The 15,992-nt window shown below is 35.0% G+C and overlaps 1 pseudogene; it reads right to left on the reverse strand.

Annotated features, from left to right (window-relative positions):
* Nucleotides 1-11,060: 11,060 nt before the first annotated feature.
* Nucleotides 11,061-12,358, reverse strand: LOC110214491 (phosphatidylinositol transfer protein beta isoform-like; annotated as a pseudogene).
* Between the last annotated feature and the right edge of the window lie 3,634 nt (nt 12,359-15,992).

Here is a 15,992-nt window from a genome sequence, read left to right on the forward strand (position 1 = left end):
ATTGGCAACACTATTGCCCCTAAGAAGTTCTGTGTTGCAGTTCTAGGACAGAGAAAAGCCACTTATGATTGGTCACAATGGAGCAGGGGCTATGGTAACAGTTCTAGGTACAAGAATAGTGCTAGCTGCAGTTGCAGGAGGTCAGGGGACCTGATTATAATTCAGGGCTAAGAGGAATACTAGTACTTGTGGCTGCAGGGGAATAGAGGCCCTTCCTGAGTAAAGACCAGAGTGCAGACCAGGAGAGTAATGACCATACCTATCTCAGGATAACACCAACTTGGAAGCACTAAAAACTTGTAGATCCCAGAACTAGCTCTGAAAACAGCAGCATGAAAAAGCCTGAAGCTTAGTGTAGTGCCTCCATATCCCCAGGTAAACAAAGCCTAACTTTAACATAAAGTTCAAAGTAAAGAAACAGGCTGATGAGCAAACAACAATGACAACAAAGGACTTAATCATAAAAAAACCTATTATGCTGGCAAGAAAAGCCAAGACATAAACTTAGAAGAAAACAATATCAAAATAGCTATAAGCAAAGTATCAAAAAAAATGCTAATTGGACCCAAGACCAGCAAGAATTCCTGGAAGAGTTAAAGGAAGAGATAAGAATGGTTGAAGAAAAATTGGAAAAAGAAATGAGAGTGATACAAGAAAATTATGGGGGGAAAAGACTTAAATTGGGGAAAGAGGCACAAAAAATATTAAAGATAATATTGCCTTAAAAATAGAATTGTCCTAGTCATAAAAGAGTTATAAAAATCAACTAAAGAGAAGAACTCTTTAAAAAGCAGAACTGACCAAATGGAAAGCAAGTTGTAAAAGCTCATTGAAATAAATGATTCCTTAAAAATTAGAACTGGGCAAGTAGAAGCTAATGACTTCATGAGACTTCAAAAAATAATAGAAGAAAATTTGAAATATCTCACTGGAAAAGCAATTGACTTGGGAAATAGATTTAGGAGAGACAATTTAAGAATTTTTGGATTACCTGAAAGTCATGATAAAAAAAGGAGTCTAGTCATCATATTTCAAAAATTATCAAGTGAAACTGCCTTAGATCTTAGATCCAAAGGGTAAAATAGAAATTAAAAGAATTCATCAATCACTTCCTGGAAAAATTCCCAAAATGAAAACTCCCAAGAATATTATAGCCAAATTCCAGAGCTCACAGATAAAGAGAATATATTGCAAGTAGCCAGAAAGAAACAATTCAAATACCATGGAGCTACAATCAGGATCACATAAGATTTAGCAGCTTCCATGTTAAGGGAATTGAGGGCTTAGAATATGATGTTCTGGAGGGCAAAGGAGCTAGGATTACAACCAAGAATAACTTACCCAGCAAAACAGAATATAATCCTCCATAGAGAAAAAAATGGACATTTTGTGAAATAAAGGAGTTCAGAGCTTTCTTGATGAAAATATCGGAGCTGAATAGAAAACCTGACTTTCAAATGCAAACTCAAGAGAAGCATACAAAGATAAACATAAAAGAGTAATAATAAGGGACTCAGTGGAGTTAAACTATTTGTATTCCTATATGGGAAGAAGATACATGTAACTCTTAAGAATTTTATCATTATTAGGGCAGTTAGTAGGAGTCTGCATGAACAAAGGGCATGGGTGTGAGTCAATTATGTTGGGATAATCTAAAAAAAAAGAATGTAGGATTGAGAAAGAAGAGAGAAGGGGAAAGGGAGAGGTAGAATGGGGTAATTTTTCTCACATGAAGGAAGAATGCAAGGAAAAGCTTTTATGGTAGAGGGGAAAATGATGAGGTGGCAGGCAATGCTTGAACCTCTCATCAGAATTGATTCAGAGAGGGAGGAATATATATACATACTCAGTTGTGTATAGAAATCCAACCCAATAGGGAGATAGAAGAAAAAAGGGATAAGAGATAAAGGGGATACAGGAGAGAGAATTATAAAGGGGAAGGCAGATTGAAGGAAACAGTGGTCAGAAGCAAGAGAGACTTTTGAGGAGGGACAGGAGAGGGGGAAAGAGAGAGAGAGAGAGAGAGAGAGAGAGAGAGAGAGAGAGAGAGAGAGAGAGAGAGAGAGAGAGAGGAAAATGGGATGAAGAGAAATGGCACATTTAGTGATCATAACTGGGAATGTGAATGGGATGAGCTAACCCATAGAATAGAAGCAATAGCAGAATGGATTGGAAACAAGAATCTAATAATATTTTGTATACAAGAGACACACTTGGGACAAATAGACACACACGCAGAGTTGAAATGAAGTGTTGGAGCAGAGTCTAGTATGCTTCAACTGAAGTGAAGAGGGCACGGCTGGCAATCATGAATTCAGACAAAGCAAAGCCAAAATTAGACCAAATTGAAAGAGATAATAAGGGAAATTACATTTTGCAAAAAGGTACCATAGACAATGAAAAAAAATCAAAAAAATTTATGTCAAGTTTCTCTGGTAAAGGACTCATTTCTCGAATATATAGAGAACTGAGTCAAATTTATAAAAGTGAGACATTATCTAATTGATAAATGGTCAAAGGATATGAACATGCAGTTTTCAGAAGAAGAATTCAAAGTTACCTATAGTCATAAGAAAAAAAAATGCTCTAAATCACTATTGCTTAGAGGAATGCAAATTAAAACAATTCATAGGTACCATCTCCCGCCTATCAGAAATGACAAATGCTGAAGGAGATGAGGATAAGTATGTATATTAATGAATTGTTGGAGTAGTGAACTGGTCCAACCATTCTGGAGAACAATCTGTAACCATGCCCAAAGGGCTATAAAATTGTGCATATCTTTTGACCCAGCAATACTACTATGTCTGTATCCCAAAGAAATCAAAGAAAAAAGAAAAGGACCTTTATGTACAACAATATTAATAGCAGCTCTTTTTGTGGTAGCAAAGAATTGGAAATTGAAGGAATGCTAATCAGTTGTGGGATGGCTGAACAAGTTGTGGCAAATGATTGTGATCATGTACTATTGTGCTATGAGAAATGATGACATGGGTGATTTCAGAAAAAAAATGGCAAGACCAATATGACCTGATGAAAAGTAAAGTGAGAAGAAGCAGGAGATCATTGTGCACAGTAATAGCCATGTTGTAAAGATGATCAACTGTGAAAGAGCTGGCTTCTCTGAGCAATACAGTGATCTAAGACAATTCAAAGGACTCATGATGAAAATTGCTATCCACCTCCAGAGAGAGAGAGAATTGGTGAGCTCTGAGTGCAGATTGAGATGCAAATTTCTCACTTTATTTTTTTTTTGGTTATATAGCTAATATGAAAATATGTCTTACATTATTTCACATGTATGATTGATATCATATGGTGTGCCTTCTCAGTGGGGTAGGAGGGGTAGGAGAGAGGAGGGAGAGAATCTGGAACTCAAAACTTAAAAAGAAAATAATGCTAAAATTAAATAATAAAATTAAAAAATAAAGCAGGTAAAGAAGCAGAAAAAAGGGTAAGTTGAAAACCTAAATTGCATTAGTAGTAGTGAAAGCCATCACTATTAAGAATATCAACAGTAGATATTGATTGATAGACAGACATATACAATTTGTATCTCTCTGTATGTGGGCCTTTTGCAACAAATGTCATAGTGTTTATTTCTATCTTTATTTACTTATACATATGAGAATGCTGAATTAAATGTATCACATATGTTTATTTGAAAGTGTGATGAATTGGTCATTTGCAAACAAAAACACAATGAAGTAAATACAATCACTTCAATAAAGACACACAAGATACTTCATTTACTATTGGGAGCTTAAAAATACCAACTGAGTTAAGCAATGTTCTTTCCGCAATACCAGGAATAGGGATTTTTTTTCCAGCTTGGATCACTGTCATAGGGGAAAATTTTTAATATACAGCCACATGAAAGTCACAATCACCAAAATTTAGAGAAGTAGTATTGCACAAAGCAGGAGTCCTTAACCTTTTTTTATGTCTTGGATGCCTTTGGCAGCCTGGTGAATCCTATGGACCCCTTCCCAGAATCATATTTTAAATGCGTAAAATAAAATATTGTTGTTCAGTTGTTTCAGTTATGTCCAACTATTTTGTGACCCCACTGGGGGTTTTCGTGGCAAAGACACTTGAGTGGTTTGCCATTTCCTTCTGCAGCTCATTTTACAGATAAGAAAACTGAGGCAAACAGGGTTAAGTGACTTGCCCAAGGTCACACAGTTAATAAGTATATGAGGCCAGATTTGAAGTCATGGAATTGAAAATTCCTAACTCCAGGACCAGTGATCTATCCACTGTACCACCTAGTGGACCTATAAAATAAAATATATAGCATTAAAAGGAAACCAATTATATTAAAATACAGTTATCAAAATGTTTTTAAAAATCTTCATGGATACTCAAGTTAAGGATTCCTAATAGAGAAGAAAACTCACAGGATCTGGAATCAAGAGACTTAGCATTGAACCATGGCTCTAACACTTACTAGCTATAACTTACTTAACTCATGCAGTGCATATCCAAGATATATGTGCTGATGGACTAATTCAAAGGACTGACCACTGAACTACATGCCATAGTCTGGGCAATACAGAACTACATTCTTCATCCATTTCTTTCAAAATGGATTGTTATGTTGATCTGTTTTGAGTGACTATGCATCTCATTTACATAGGATAGAAGAGTTAACCCAAATCTGGTCTTTGGTTTCTCAGCCTATAAAATGGGTAAAAATAAAATTTGCCCTTCCTACCTCATAGGGTTGTTGTGAAAAAAATGCTTTATAAAACTTAAAATTTTATGTAAATGTGAGTTATCATTATTTAGTGTGAATTTGTTCTATATTAAATTAATTCAATTTGGTACAAATTAACTCTGCATCTGTAGGTCAAGGTCACTGTACTGGGTGCTGAGGATAGAAGTGCAAAAATGAAACAGCCCCTGCTTTAAGGAGTTTACATTGCATTGGAGGGATACAATACATAGACATAGTGTAAGTAAATATAAAGTAAGAAGAATTTGAGGAGGTAGAAAACCCTAATAATTGGAGAGAATCAGAAGAGGTCTCATGTAGGAGTGGCCTCAGGCTGTGTTTTGAAGGAAGCTAAGGATTCTAACAGCTAAAAATGAGGATAGAGTGCTTTCTAAACATGGTGTGCAGTCTGTGCAAAGTCAGTTATTGGATATGAGCACTAAAAATAGGAGACGGGGTCTTAGTGTTAGAAATATCTTTAGGAAGCAAAAAGCAAAAGGAAGAAAAAATATTTAAAATAAAAAAAACAAATGATCATTACATAATAAACTGTGAATTCTTGGCTGAATTGGAGTCTGATTCTTAGAGGCAAAGATTGGTGTACTTTTTGGTCAGTGGACTAATGGGGAAATTCCTAGTAAGGAAATGAGAGAAATTTAATCAAGTTAGAAAATATTCTGAAATGCCACTTACTAATACCTAATGTAACCCACATATGGAGAGACTGATCTATCAAATATAGAATCATGGAACCTCAAATTTGGGAGGGACCTCTAAGGTCATGTAGTTTAACCCATAACTGATATGAAATCTTCAGTACAATATGCCCAAATATTGTTATTCAGTCTCTGAAGATATATAATGATGGAGTCACTCAATACTTTTAAAAGGGACCATCCCTTACATAATGGGACAGCCCCATTTGTTATGAGATTTGAATTTGTTCAAATTGTTCATTTGTTGTTAAGTTGTCCTTACATATCCTCCTCATTTATCAACTGGTTGCGCTACCTTGGGGACTTCTCCACAATGTCCCAGGAGCTCACTGTTGAGATAGCTTCATTAGCCTGTAAGATCTCCTTAGCCTTGGTACTCCATCTCCTCACTACCTTCTGCCTCTCTGATTAGACAGTGGAGCCATGAACTCCAAATCTCCATCTAAGGAGAGACCTTAGCTCAGAAATCTCCTTTTTTCTCATCTACCTGTGCTATCTTGGGACTTCTCTGATTGACTTCTCTCCTATACTCCCTCATCAGGTTTGTCCTCACCCCATTTCCATTTTCAATTTCCCTTTGGTTTTCATCTTTGCTCATTAGATTATAAACTCCCATATCCAGTTCTGCCTCCAAGTCTTGCCATTTTTACTTTTATAACATCTTTTTTATATATCCCTTTCTCTCCATTCACACAGTGACCACTCTTAACCAGGCCATCACCTCTCACCTATCGTATAGCAAGAGCTTTCTAACTTGTCCTTCTGACCGTCCTTCCCCACTCCAATCCATTCTCTACTCAGACGCCAATGTAGTCTTCAATAAGTGTAGTCAAACATGTCACTCTCTTTTTTAAACTCTAGTGATTCCCTATTTCCTCTCGTATCAAATACAAAATCCTCTGTCATTTAAAGTTACAACCTGGCCCCTTCCTACCTTTCCAATCTGCTTATACTTTATTTACCTCCATGCACACTGTGATCCAGCTGTACTGTTCTACTTCCTGTTCCTTAGACAAATTAATCCATTTTTTGATTCTGTGCATTTTCATTGGCTGTTTCCCTTGACTGGAATGCTCTCCCTACTTACCTCTGACTCTTAGCTTTCCTTAGCTCAAATCCACCTTCCCATCCCACCTGTTATTCTTTTCCCTCTAAGGCTATTTTCCACTAACACTATATTCGTCTTCCGTGTGCAGTTATTTACATGTTGTTTCCCCTATTAAAATGGGAACTTCTTGAGGGCAGGGAATGGGAATGTCTTTGCCTTTCTTTGTATCTTTAGTTAGTAGATTGTCTGGCACTTGGTAAATGTTTACTTAATGTCTCTTGATGGACTGACTAATTCCAAAATCCTAAGACTAATCTTGTGTATGTGGAAGTTGTTGTAGGAGTTGACTTAGTCCCATAGAAAGAGCAGGATCCTAAATGGAAATTAGCAGGAACAAAGAATAGCCAAGAGACATAGAATGGGGAGAAAAAGTGGAACATATGAAAAAGAAATCTATGTCACATGGTAGATACTTAATGGCAGATTGTAATGGCATAAAATCAAATATTGCATATTTTTATTATCACACAGGTAATGTAGAGAAGGAGAGTATTAACTGGGATGGCTAAATTTACTTCTGTCCCTAATATTTCTTTTCAGTATCTTTCATAATCTATTCTATTTCGTTGTTTTTCTGTTTCTTCTGGCTCCATTTGTCATTGGCTATTTGGCCATAAAAGAATAACAGAAGTCAGGTGCTAGCCACAACTAGAGTCTGTTAAAAGTCTCATTCTACTTAATAAATCATACTCTGTGTGATAACCACATAAAGCTTTCTGTGAAGGTTCTTGGTGGAGGGAGGAAAACTGGATTCTTCCTCAACAGATGCCACCATAATTAGATAACTCATTATATCAAGGAATAAGGAAACAAGATTGACATGGATAAAAATTTGAACATATTGATAGCTTTTTTCTGCATGTGAGCTAGTGTAATCTTGGAAACTGATTTTCTGGACACTACTCAAGGAATGAGTCAGCAGTTGGAGCTGAGTGAGATTTTCCACAATGAAACTCTAATCCCAGTGAAATATCCTAAGACTGAACCTTTAGATCATTCTTAGGGCTGATCATATCCCACAGGTAGAAATTGTCAAATTGGATGGATATTTCCCACCCCCTTCCCCCAGATTTCCAGTTACCCTCTTGGTAAAGTCTGTTTCTTTTCTTAAGAGTTTCCATCTTCTAGAGGCAGGAAGACAAGGGTAATTGTTTAATGGCTTGTCAAACAACTTCTACTTTTTCATTCTTCTAGGTTAAGGAGGAGGTTGGGAATATGGAGCTCAGCAATGGTGACTTTCCCTAGACAGTCTGACAAAGTGTCTGCCATCATTGAAATATGATCTGTTCTGTGAAAGACATTCCATCTATTATCTATTATCCAGGGAATGTTCCTTTCCTCCTTCTCTCCCTGCATTCTTCCCTGCTTCCCTTTTCCCACATTTATTGATAGCTTACTATGTAATGATCTTATGATAGTTGCTATGGTGAACACAAAATGGTAACTAGACAGGCCCTTCCATCTCTCTACCATTTGTCAGTTACAGTTCCATCTACAGTGAAACTCACACTGAACTACTTTCTAAAGGAAGGAAGTTTAAGGAAGTTTTCAAAAAAGATTTTTAACTGTCTTTTAATTTAAAGTAGAAGATGATTAAAGGAATCATGGAAGTAGAGAAGAAAGGGAAGGGGAAATTTTGAGCATGTTTTGACATGAATATAGTATGATACATTAAGAAAAGAGATGTGCTTCAATAACAATGATCCAAAGAACCATGAAAAAGTGTAATAAGAGGTATGGAAGAAAAAACTTTTCTGGCTGGTAGATCATGGAAAGCTCCATGGTGGAGGTGGTATTTAAGCTGAGACTAAGGAATTATATGATGGCATGGAACACAATAGGACACTTCTTTTCTTCAACCTAAACATTTCTCCTTCCTCCAAGTAATCCACATGGCATTGTTTCAGGTTCTCCAAACATTCTGCTTGTCTTCATTTGGATTAATTACAGTTCTTCAATGTGTGTGCTAAAAAAGTGGCTTCAGAATACTCTGGATGTGATTTTGTCAGGGCAGAACACTATGGCATTAACCTTTACCTTATTCCAGACTCTGCTTCAGTTACTATATCCTTAGACAGTATTGGGTTTGGTGAAAGCCACTTTATAAAGTTTCTCCCAGTTTTAAATCTTTGATCCTATGAGTGAATTTCCTATTTTCAGCAGCTTATTTAAATAGGTCAAGTTGGAGCTGTGTTAATTGCATGCCATACATTCTCAATTTTATTCTTTCTTTCTTTGATTTATTTTGATCTTTGCTCCAACATGTAATGGTCTCACAGCTGATTGAGAAGTGGTTTGCATCAGTAACCTTTCATTTCTTGTCAAAATCACTGTCAATTTCATTTTCTGTGATGGTGTGTGGTGCTTGCTGTATCTCTTCTTCAAGAAAGCATTCATTTTATATAGGTGTTAGTCTTCTACATAGACAACAAACTTTTGGTGTGCTTTATTTTTGATCCTGAGGAATACTTCTCAGCATATTTTTCATAGCCCTTCCTTTTGATTACCTTTACTTTGAAGTCATTGTTTATATCACTTTAATTTGTAGGTCCTCATCTGGTCTACTTCTCTATTTTTTAACCAGTATGAAATTATTTTTAATAATTACTGCTTGGTAGTATACTTTGAGATCTAGAACTGACAGATGCCTTTCCTTGCCACTTTTTCCCATTATTATCTTTGAGATTCTTGACCTTTTGTTATTCCATATGAATTTTATTATAATTTTTCTAGTACCATAAAATAATCCTTTTGTGGTTTCATTGATATAGCACTAAATAAGTAAATTTGTTTATGTATTATTGTCATATTTATTTTATTGGCTTGACATTTCCCAAAGCAATTAATATTTCTCTAATTCTTTAGTTTGGTTTTTATTTCTGCAAAAAAATGTTTTATATCAGATTCGTATAGTTCCTGAGTATGTATTGGCAGATATACTCTTAAATATTTTTTCATTCTGTAGTTATTTTGAATGGAATTTCTCTTTGTTTTTTCTGGGTTTTGTTCATAGTATACAAAGATACTGATGACTTAAAAATATATTTCATATACTGCAAACTTATGGAATTTATTATTTCAGTTAATTTTCTGGTTGACTCTTTAGGCTTTTCTAAACAAATCATATACTCTACAAAAGTAATAATTTTGTTTCCTCTTTAGGTGTGCTTATTCTCTCTATTCTTTCTTTTCTCATTGTTATAGATAGCATTTCTAGGGCTATGTTAAATAGTAATGGTAAAAATGGGCATCCTTGGGGCAGCTAGGTGACACAGTAAACAGAGCTTTGGCCTTGGAGTCAGGAGAACCTGAGTTCAAATCCAGCCTCAGACACCTAACACTTACCAACTGTGTGACCCTGGGCAACTCACTTAACCCTGAATGCCTCACCAAAAAAAAAAAAATGGGCATCCTTGATTTATCTTTGATTTTATTGAGAAGGCCTATAATTTTTTTCCCCATTCCATATAAAATTTGTTCTTAAAGTTAGAACAATAGTATTATTCCTTTTTTTTTTGGTGTTTTTTTTAATGGACTTTGGATTTTGTCAAAAATTTAAAATCTATTGACATAATTGTGTGCTTTCATTACCTATTTGCAATGATTTGTTATGTTTACAATATTTTTTATGTTGAACCAATCCTGCAATCCTAGTATAAATCCAACCTGGTCATAGTGTCTAGCCTTTCTGACATATTGCTTATTTGCTAACATTTTATTTTAAAATTTTTTATTAGTTTTCATTAGGGGTATTGATCTATAATTTTCTTTCTTTGCTTTGTCTCTCTCTGGTATCAAGACCATATTTGCATCATAGGAAGGGACTGGAAAGATTCCTTCTTTTCCTATTACTGCAAACAGTTTGTGTAATATTAGAATTAATTGTTCTGTGAACTTTTGATATAATTCACTTGTAAATTTATCTAAAGCTAGAGTCCTTTTTGTTGTTTGAGTTCATTTATATCATGTTCAATTCATCTTTCTGATATCAGGTTATTTAAATAGTCTATTTCTAAATTTGTTAATCTGAGTTATATATCTACAGCTAGCTAAGCTAGCTCTGTTTACTCATGAGGCTAAAATAAAAAGTTTTAACATACATTAAGAGAATAACAAAAATATATATATTTATTATTTGACACCTATGAAACATGTCATGTAGCATTATATTATAGTCAATTCATCCATTAATGAGATTACTCTGATAATATTAAAATCTGTTTCAGGTATATATAATGAAAATATTTTCTTTTGTATTTTTACTGTAGATACAGTGCTCTGGAGAATTCATAATAATACCCTAAGTAGAGGTATGTGTGTATGTACATATATGCAAAAGTATATGTATCAGTACCTATAGCTCTACATATGTTTATACACAGCTACAGATATACACACATATAGACACGTTTAGATAGAAGTACATGTTTACACATCACATGCACATGTCTGTAAAATGTTAACACTGCAAATCACTGGTCAGAGTCCTCCTCATTCATCATGGGCAGAACAGGTACTCTCACTTGACCTTGACTACATAAACAACTTGATATGGCCTCTGACTCAATAGAAAATTCATCTGGACTTCAGCAACTGAGGTGCCTTGAATGGAACCCTTCTTACCCATATGGAGCTTCTAGCTCTTTCTGAGACTTATTAAATGTCTTCCATAGGTCAATCCACTTGTCAATCCAATAAAAGAACTGGCAGTGGAAGTTTCTTTCTTTCTTTCTTTCTTTCTTTCTTTCTTTCTTTCTTTCTTTCTTTTTTTCTTTCTTTCTTTCTTTCTTTCTTTCTTTCTTTCTTTCTTTCTTTCTTTCTTTCTTTCTTTCTTCTTTCTTTCTTTCTTTCTTTCTTTTTCTTTCTTTCTTTCTTTCTTTTTCCTTCCTTCCTTCCTTCCTTCCTTCCTTTCCTTTCCTTCTCCTTCCTTCCTTCCTTCCTTCCTTCCTTTCCTTCCTTCCTTCCTTCCTTCCTTCCTTCCTTCCTTCCTCTTCCTTCTCCTCTCCCTCCTCTCCCTCCTCTTTCTTTCTTCTTTCTTTTCTTTCTTTCTTTTCTTTTTTTTCTTTCTTCTCTTTCTTTCTTTTTCTTTCTTCTTTCTTTCTTTCTTTCTTTCTTTTTTCTTTCTTTTTCTTTCTTTCTTTCTTTTCTTTCTTTCTTTCTTTCTTTCTTTCTTTCCTTCTTTCTTTCTTCCTCTATTTTACCCTGCAGACCCTTTCACTTGAATTTGGCAGTTCCCACCTTATAGGCACACATTTGAGGACAATCTTGATTATTTGCCAGCTCTTTCTCCCAATTGGGTTCCAAAGTTCCTCATTTGGTCTTGAGTGATTGCAAGAATGCTGGGTCTTCAACTGGTTTGTAATCTGCAAGTTCTACTTGACTTCAGTCTGCAGTATTGATGTGGACAATTCTAACCATCTTCCACGTGTTAGACCCTAAATTATATGCATTTTCTATTGTTCCCAATTTTGGTTTGTGCCTGGTTTCAATTTTAATGAAGCTGTCTTTCATATATTCATTCATCACAATTGTTCTGCAGTAGGGATATACATTCTAGTCTTTCTCATGAAACACCATAGTGCCCTCAGGAACAATTATTCTTACAAACCCAGGAAGTTTGTTCTCTAAGTGGTGAATTTTGTATATATACTGCTCCTTTTCTCCGTCCTTCCCATAAGGTTCATTTGTTAAGACTTCAATGCCTTCTCCACCTCCTGTTTCATTTTTACTGGCATCTGCCACAGAGTAAAGTTGTCCAACCTGATATTCTTTATCTGAACATGGTAAAATCACATGGAATTTCTTAATCAGCACCATTGTTCCCTCACTATGGCTATTGCCGCTCACAGTGCTTGCTTATTTTATGTTTCTAAGTATTTATCCATTTTCTCTAAATTATAGGTCTTGCTGGAATATATTTGGGCAAAATAGTTTCTGATGATTTCCTTTATTTTCTTCTCATTGTTGTGAATTCTCTTTTTTTCATTTTTGATGCAACCTGTTTGGTTTTCCTCTCTTAAATAATACAACCTATTTATCAACATTATTAGTTTTTTTAAGCCACTGCTTTAATTTTGCTTCTAATTTTGTTTCTCTCTTTAATTTTCTGAATTTCTACTTTGTTGATTATTTGGGGTTTTAAAATTTATTTTTGTTCAAAAATTTAAATTGTATATCCAATTCAATAATTGTTCTTTTTCTCATTTGTTGATGAAATCATTTAGAGCTGTCAAATTTCCTCTAAGAATTGCTGCTAAGAACATCCTGTAAGTTTTAGTGTGCTGTCTCATCACTGTTATTTTCTCTGATGAAATTTTTTATTATTGTTGTAATTTGCTCTTTGACCCACCAGTTATTTCCAAGTATGTTATTTAGTTTCCAATTACTTTTTAATTCTTTCTTCAAAGTCCCTAATTCTTTTCTCAGGGGCCTTAATTTTTAGCTTGTCTTTGAAATCATTATTGGTTTTTCAGTTACCACAGTTCAGTTTTCGCTTAGTGATCTATTAAATTTAGATTGTTGTAGTTATTCTGCATTGTTCTTCTGTTTCTGCTTATTTTGTTCTGTATCAAATGATACAGCTCATCTTTATGGGGTGTATGGGGTCTTCAAGGAGGATTAGCACCTCTGGTGCGAGGGCTGCTCATCCACCTTTGGTGTCCACTGGCACTTACCTTTCACCTGTGGCTCCAAGAAGCTGTAGCATTTGTAGCAGCCACATCATGGTAGACTGTCTAGGCAGATGGGCTAAATTAGGTTGAGGTAGGCCTCAGGTGAGTGGAGGAGGGTGACTACCCCAAGCATGTGAAGACTTTCTCAGATGGAAGAGAACAGTTTGTTCCAGCATCCATGAAGGTGTCTGAAGTAGGCACTGTGGAGAGCTTAGAGCTTGGTCAGACGTTAAAGATGCTGAGGTCATTCACTGCATCCCGAGGCATTGCCAGTTTTGTCTTTCCACTGGACTTTGATGATTCTGGAACACAGAGTGAAGCTAATAACTGTGCAACTCTGCCTCACTTAAATCCAATTCACACAGGAGTCAAAACATCATCCTGTGATGTCATCGGTCCTTTTCAAAAATGAAGGACAAAAAATGATGTCCTCATATTCATGATTTCTTACTACACAATAAAACTCCATTCCATTTGGAAATCATAGTTGTGATTTCAGTTTTTTTCAGCCATTCTCCAATTGATACTTACCCATTTTGTTTTTAGGACACGGAAAGAAATATTTTTAAATGAAAAGATTAAAGTAATATTCTAGGGAGACATACTGCTTATTTAAAAAAAAAAGGAAAAGAAAAAAAAAAGAAGAGAAAAGAAGGCAAATTTCTGATGTAATAAAGAGCATACCCTAGGCTTGTGACACAGCATTCTTATCAGAACATTGAACTCTGGAATCATAAGTATGCAGATGGTATTTTCCCAGGAAGTATCTCCTTGCTGTTTGGCATTGAGTAGACCCATAATGAAATAGTTGGGATTAGAAAAAGAATTTTAACTGTCAACACTCCTAGGCTCTGGTTTCTCTGTGAGGGAAAAGAAGAAATGACTTTGTCATTTTATTTTTTTTTTCAATGGAATGGTAGTATTACTCCCATGGCAGTAAGTTTTAAAAGTCTACATAGATCTCACAAGGTTTAGATAGACTGGGTAGAATTTCTTATCTAAAAACCTCATTTTTATATTTGATCTGTTTTGAAAATGAGTTTAGGCACAAAGGACATTCTAAGGTCTTCGGGTAAAGAAAATATGTAGCTATAAGATAGTAAGAGACAATTTAATGAAAAATGAAATTATGTAAATGGTCTTAGAGGCAAGGATAATTCTTTCTAGGTGGTGTGATTTTGATAGTTCTGGCATTAACCATTTTGTCTTTCTACCAGATTATCTTCTTAGAAACATACTGGTATTTAAAATTTTAAGGATAGACAAAGTTTTTCATTACACAGAAAAAAAAGGCTATCTTTGGTAGAAGCCATACTTAAATTCATATTATAGTGTAAAATGATAAATGATGGATATCAAATTCTTTCCTGAGAATAGATTTTGAGAGGAAAGAATATGAAAGTAATAATAATAGCAGCTAATATTTATATTATGATTTAAGGTTTATAAAATGTTTTATATTTATTATCTCCTTTGATTCTCACAAAATCCATGTGGAAATTAGAATCTCAGAGAGTTTAAATGACTTGCCCATGGTCATATAGCTAATAAGTGTTTGAGGCAGGATTTCAGTTCAGGTCTTCCTCACTCTAAGTCCAGTGCTCTCCTCTCTCTCTCTCTCTCTCTGTGTGTGTGTGTGTGTGTGTGTGTGTGTGTTTGTCTGCCTGTCTCTCTCTGTCTCTCTGTCTCTGTATATGTGTGTGTATGTGTATATATATATATATATATATATATATATATATATGTATATATGTATATATGTATATGTATATGTATACACACACACATATATATACTCACTATGCCACCTATTTCCTCAGGTTAATGGAAACCTGAAATGTTGGGGGAAATGGGAAACAAAGAGCTATAAAAGGGATGAAAAAGTAGAAGACTCAATATTTCAAAGATATACTTATCCAAGTTAATGTTTTGTCATGTTCCAGTCCTATTCAGAATACTGTCATAAGAACTGACTTGTATCTTCCTGATTCACATTTCTGTTCTGGAAAAGAGCTTTCCAGAAGTGAAATGGGATTCTTTGTGAAGGAGTAAGTCTCCTAACCCTGCAGCTGTGATTTGGTTATACCTCTACTCTTATTTTACTGATGAAAACAAACAAACATGGAGAGGTGAAGTGATTTGCCCAAGGTCACATATTAAATGACAGAAGTGGAATTTGAATCTAGGTCTTTTGACACCAAATTCAATATTCTTTCCTATTCTTGACATTGTTCTGTTCAACATTTTTATAAATGCTTTGTTTGACATAAGTGGCATGATCAGAAAACATGGGAATCAGACAAAATTTGGAAGAATAATTAATATGGTAGATGGAAGATCTGACATCCAGAAGAGAACATGGGTTAAATCTCAGAGTTGTAACTAGGTCAGGGTAATGAGAACTGTTTTTCCAGATCATCAAAATTTAGAGGACCCAAAAACATAATACATGTCCTCCTTCAGGAGCACAGTAGTAACAGGCTCTCTATCTCACTTGACTGGATTTGTCTTAACTGCTGCTTGTATTGCCTTCACATTATGATTTACTGGGTTCATTTGAGGAAAAAGTCTTGACATGATTTGTAACATGTTCCCTTTGCCCATGTCTTGTCACTTGCCCCAGGGACCAAAGCTGCTAGTTTTGCCCCTATTGAATCTAACAAGATAGGAATAAATGTTACATTTTGTACTCATTCTTCAATTATTGAACACTCCTGTGGATATGTGGTCTCTTATCCTTTTCCAAATACTAAATCTGGAGTATTCACACCATCTACCTT

This window comes from Phascolarctos cinereus, unplaced genomic scaffold (genome assembly GCF_003287225.1).
Source record: "Phascolarctos cinereus isolate Bilbo 61053 unplaced genomic scaffold, phaCin_HiC Scaffold_4;HRSCAF=312, whole genome shotgun sequence".
Classification (NCBI taxonomy): Eukaryota; Metazoa; Chordata; class Mammalia; order Diprotodontia; family Phascolarctidae; genus Phascolarctos; species Phascolarctos cinereus.